At 43.8% G+C, this 6,065-nt stretch overlaps 1 pseudogene; it reads right to left on the bottom strand.

Moving 5' to 3' along the window:
* Positions 1-403: 403 nt before the first annotated feature.
* LOC123648685 lies at positions 404-518 on the bottom strand (annotated as a pseudogene).
* Between the last annotated feature and the right edge of the window lie 5,547 nt (positions 519-6,065).

The raw sequence follows: 6,065 nt of genomic DNA, 5'->3' as shown, positions 1-6,065 counted from the left end.
TTCAACAGGCTAAACACCGTGCATTGGCGTCTCTTTTCTAACTCTGAAAGAAACTATAATAACACAGTGACTTTGAGTACTTGATGAGATGTTGTGAGAGAGGAAAAGGCTTCATCTCAAAAGTCGCAATTATTCTGTTTGGTCCCAGGAACAAGCAAGCAAATGACTGCCCCACACTGTGCACTCTGTTTCCAGCGTGGTCTTCCCACCACCGGGACACACTCTCAATTTGTATCAGCCTCATGTTAGTCCGGGGCCTTATTATCCCTTTGTGCCTATAGAGGTCCCACAATGGTCTGATTGCCTTCCCTTCAGTCTGTCCCTTCTCTAAGCTTGCCTATCCATATTACCGAATTAATAACTACCACTCAGGCATTTGCTTATAGTTTTTTTTTATTTTATGAAAAAAATTTTATTTTGGAACGCCTCACGAATTTGCGTGTCATCCTTGCGCAGGGGCCATGCTAATCTTCTCTGTATCGTTCCAATTTTAGAACATGTGCTGCCGAAGCGAGCACTGCTTATAGTTTTAAACCATGACCTCTCCCATACACTCTGGGAAACTCAGTATTTATAAGGCTACTTTGGATTTTTAGGTGAACCAGGAGGTATAAAATAGATCACTCTCTTTGGGTTGGGTTGGTTAGGTGAAAGGGTGGACTGGGCCTGCAGGTGAACAAAACCTGCATATAGAAAATGGAAAGCTCTTAGTGAAGGCTCTGGAACCACTAATGGCCCATCCCACTCCTTCACTGAGTTGTATTTATTCTCTCAAAGCCCTCCACTGTCTTTTCCTGCTTCCTGAAACTCTCTGAGTTTTATTGTGTTTCTGTTGACTGCCAGCATATTTTCTAATGAAGGCAGAGGGGGGTCTCCGGCAGGCTTGACTAGACACTTCCAACAAGCTGTCAGTGGCTGCAGCAGATGTTTCTGCGTTTACACCAAGTGCAATAGTGTTTCCTATTAGGAGCCAGCACACAGACGGGGGAGACTTTCAAATTCGTAGAGCACCAGGACCAGGGAAGGACATTTCTAGAGTTTCCTTGAAATGCTGCTCAAACTGCAGTGAGTTTTAGAGGGGCATGGACAGGTATGAATGCATTCACACAGAAGTTTTGTGGGTTAAAAGTGTTAGGCTGGGCCGGGTGCAGTGGCTCATGCCTGTACACCTAGCACTCTGGGAGGCCAAGGCGGGAGGATCGCTCGAGGTCAGGAGTTCGAGATCAGCCTGAGCAAGAGTGAGACCTCATCTCTACTAAAAATAGAAAGAAATGATTTGGACAGCTAAAAAAAAAATATATAGAAAAAACTAGCCAGGCATGGTGGCGCATGCCTGTAGTCCCAGCTACTCGGGAGGCTGAGGCAGTAGAATCGCTTGAGCCCAGGAGTTTGAGGTTGCTGTGAGCTAGGCTGACGCCACGGCACTCTAGCCCAGGCAACAGAGTGAGACTCTGTCTCAAAAAAAAAAAAATCTCTGGCTGTATACTGAAATCTCATACAGAGATTTAGTGACCCTCAGATTTTAAAATTAGTAGCCCTTCTGTCTCCATCATGACACTCATCGATCACTACAAACAACCCCAAAACCAAACAGAAATCTTCTTTAAAGAGCTCACCAATTTGCATAGTAGTTTCTGAGCCAAAGCCACGCTGCTAGACCCTCGCTGCTGTATTCCCACTAAGTTGTTACTGTCTTTTGCTTTACTGATTTTGAAGAGTAAACCAGGCAAATATGTTTTAACTTGTGCTATGTGAATTAATAGTTAAATCAAGGTCATGAATGTCAGTAAACACATAAATCAATAAAACTTAAGGATTATTTGAAAAGGAGCACTTCGGGAAGAGTTACTCATTATTATTTGATATTTCCAACATGAGAGCCAGCTTCCCAAACACACATACAGATACCTTCAGATACTGTGTGTATGATAATGTGATTTTATTTTGAAGTCTGAATACCAATATGTATGATTAGGCTCTAATCACTACTTGAATTCACTGCTTGAATAAAAGAGAAAATAAAATTGAGAAACAGAGTGGGGTAGAAATCCTGATTCCATTATAGAGAACCAACCCTTAGGACAGAATTGTTCATGTCCTCGCATGAAGGCGATGGGATTCTAAAGCCCAACTCTTTACCTCTAGTGGGTTGTATTTCTTAGATGTCAAATCTGCAGCTAGAAGACAGCTGATCATGGACTGTGGTTATATTAATTCTTAGCACTGAGAACACTTAATGGCATTGGACAAGGACAGCTGCAATATAATGTAATGTTCCTGTCCTCCATTTCATGCTGTACCTGATTTTCTTTTTCTCTCCCTGAAACATTGATCGATTCGGTAACGTAGAATGTTTGCTTTCCAGCTGGCAGATCTAATTGTAAATAAACAGCTGCTAGCTGCGCTTAGACAGCGGATGACGTTGGCAGGTACAAGCGCGGGTGTGCGGGATGATTTAAGGCCTGGGCAGCGGAGCGTGTGGGCGGCTGGGGAGGAGACGCAGGCGGGGGGATTTCAGGTGCAAAGTCCTCTGTGGCTTAGCAGATCTCAAGGCTAAGTTCTCAAGGTTTTAGTGTAAAAGAAAGACTAGTACGTAGACTGTAAGGGCCCGTGATGACGGCTATGGGCTAAATATGAGGAAAGATAAGTTCTCTATTATTCAGGAGTCTTTTTTGTTCTTGAAAAATGGAATCCAGTATTAGGTTAATTCTTGGGGGTTATTTCCTTGAACAATGTAGATTTGAGAATTCTGAAGATGGATGGGTGGAGGGGAATTCTTCCTGGTCTAGGAGATGGTGTGAGGACAGTAACAGTAGTGAAAAAATGCCAGGACCTTGGTACGTGTCACTGCGCTAGTCATGTAAAGATTGGGTGGTTCAATCCTGACATCCTCAGATACAGGATGTTTAGCACAAGGGAACAGAGTATTTCCGGAGTCACTTGTGTTTTAGAGTCTGGACAAACAACCCTTGTGCCTAGGGAAGAACACTGCAAGCAACAGCCAGGGTTGTTACCTTTGGTGTTAGCCAAAGTCGTGACCTCGCACATCACCTGAGCCAAAGATCTACAGCGACCGTCCTTCTCCGCGCTCTCGGGAGAACCTTGGGTGGACAGCAGCCTGCCTGTCTGTTCCGATTTCAGTCTGTGCCCCCAGTTGATCTTTCTGGAGTGGAGGTGCCCCTTTCCAGGGCTCGGAACAGTCTTAAGCACCCCCCATTCTGTCTGCCTTCATACCCAGATGGGGAGTAGGATCCTGGACAGTTAGAAGACAGACATTGCTGTGGCAGAGAAAGTCCCCACGGCCAGCTGAGGAGGGACCAAGGAGGGACTGGGTGGAGCCGGGTCAACGAGTCCCTCTGATCAAGGCCAGTGGTGAGACAAGCCCTCACACCCCGCCTTGCCCTTTACAGAGATAAGGATGAGAATTGTGCTTTAAAACAAGGAAAATCTCAGCTACGAAACTGGGCCAGCAGCAAGAATGAGTGAACGAGCAAAGAAATGGTCAGGCACAAAGTACCCGGGGACATGGGGAATGTTTCCAGCAGCTCCAGGACCAGCCTTCCCTGGCTGCCCCACCCCCGCCCCCATGAAGCCAGGCTCTGGGCAGAACAGCACTAAGTCTCGGATAGATGCGGGGGTGTGACCTGGGAACCTCCTGTTTTCTCTCTGGATTCCCCTTGGTTTCTATCATAAACTCGCCCAGAGCTGGCCCTCTCTTTCTTACGCTTTACGTCAGAACATCCTGGGTGCTCTATGTTCTCTCTCTCCTCCTTCCTCCCTCCATGGCCTTTTCTGTTTATTTTTTCTTACAAACCACACTTAGGTCTTTACAACCTTTCCCCTAGTTGTTTTCACTCTTACCTGTCTCAACAGAAGCCCCTTTCAAGTCTGTCTTCCTGCCCACCTGCCCTCTCAGACACGCACAAGACACACGGCACGTTGAAGGTCAACCGGCAGCTTCCCCTGGAAGGAACCGTTTGCTTCCCCCAAACATCTCACAGTTAGCTCATTCAGTCACCTGCAGTCCAGATTGAAATCAAATCTGCTGGGCTCCAAAGCCCACAGTCACTTCACTCCCGTGGGGAAGGGGTCAGACACTTTCTAGAAGCAGAGTATCTTGCCACACCTAGTCTTCCCAGAGTTTAGAGGCGCTGTATGCGTAAGCGCGGAGAAGGAAGGTACCTTAAACGGTAAACTGTGTCATACTCTAGCTTATAAAGGGCTGTTGGCCTGAGCTTAATTTATACTCCTGAAACAGCCCAACGGTCTATAATGATGAGGATTTGAATCTATAATCTGCATTTACTTAACAAGATAATGAAATATTTAAAGTCAGTTCATTTAGAGGCTGGCAGGGATTATAGAGAGCGCACCCACAGATCTCCATCCCTGTATTAGCATGCACAGCAGCACAATCTTAATATTGGTTATAGTTGTTTTCCAGTTCTCATATCTCTGCATTTGCCCTGGCAGTTAGGGCTGGAAGGAGCTTGTGGTGTCCTTGGAACGGGGCGAGAAGGGAAATTATGACACTAAATAATACGAAATGGGCCTAGTCCTCGTTGCAGTAGAAGCCACTCAGAAAAGTTAATTAAACTCAGGAAATAGGCTGCAAGATAATTAAGTTGAGGCCTAATTTTACACTGCAGGCGTTCTATATTGTTTTTGCAAGGGTCCAAAGGAACATGAGATAGAAAATCTCAGGTTGTGGGCTTGATTCATAAAGGATCATTACTTGTAGTTAAATGGCCAGATAAAATGGTAATGTGCGGGTGGCAAATGGTATTTTGAAAATTAAAAGTAGTAACTATGCTATACATATGAACCATCTATAATTTCTTTTAATCATCAGTGAAACTGAGAGTCGTCAGTATATCTGATGTAGGAAATAATAAATGCATAACCCCTAAGTCTAAGACATAAGACATTATGTTTTCTAAAATAATAGTTGATAATTTTTTATTGGAGCTTGAGTATATATATTTTACTCTGCTCTATTTTTGAAATTAATACTTTGAATTGACAAATCATAATTATATTCACTTAAAGGGTACAATGTAATATTTTGATATAGGTATACAATGTAGAGTGATTAAATCAAGCTAAGTAACCTATCTGGTACCTTGCTTATTTATCATTTTTATGGTGAGACATTTGAAATTTACTCTCAGTAATTTTGAAATACACAGTTTTAAAAAATGTTTCTCAAGCACTAAGACATTTGATCCTCACAACAACTCTATGCAAGAGGATTATTATTAGCTCCCTCTTGCAGAGGCTTAGAGCGGTTTAACTAACTTGTACAAGGATGCAGACGCAGGAAGCGAAGAAACTGCCCCAATAACCCCAACGTGTAGCTTGAAAGTCCACATGTCAGGTTCTTTGCTGCCTCTTGACTACAGTCACCATGCTGTGCAACAGAACTCAAAACTTACTGCTCCTTCCTCCTGTCCGTCTGAAACTTTGTACCCTTTGACCAACAATTCCCCATTCCTTCCTCCCTTCTCCCCTCCCACCGCCCACTCTCAGGCTTGAGTATATTTTAAATCCTGAGGCTGGAGACAGCCTTGATCACTGCCTTATTACCTTGTGTGCAGCAGGATAAAAAACCCATCCCAAGTTAAGAGCAAATTCATCATCTCTCCTTGGTCTGTCTCCGTCAGAGAAGATGTTTGCGTTCCGATAGGACTTGCTTTTCACAAAGCCCTTACGGCTGTTACTCAGTACCCTGTGGCCTTCAAAAGCATTGATAATTATGTTTTCAATGTCTAGTGTTTAGTCTAGTTTCCTTAATGCCTCACGTGAACTTGGCACTGCTTTTGGACAAAGCAGAATTTATTTTAATTGACCTAGGATTAGCCCTATTCCTCTCACCTATTTCTTCTTTGCTTTAAAACACACAGACACAGACACAGACACAGACACACACACACACACACACACACACACACACACTCTGAAAGACAGGAAGAAAATAAACTGAACTCTCTCTGTTTGTTGCCAAAATGAATCGAGTCAATTTTATTTCTTATTTACTCTTTCTGGAAAGTTCTGAGTCAAGACAA

This window comes from Lemur catta, chromosome 12 (assembly GCF_020740605.2).
Source record: "Lemur catta isolate mLemCat1 chromosome 12, mLemCat1.pri, whole genome shotgun sequence".
NCBI lineage: Eukaryota > Metazoa > Chordata > Mammalia > Primates > Lemuridae > Lemur > Lemur catta.
The sequence above is the reverse complement of the archived record's forward strand: the minus strand, read 5'-3'. Positions and strand labels throughout refer to the sequence as shown.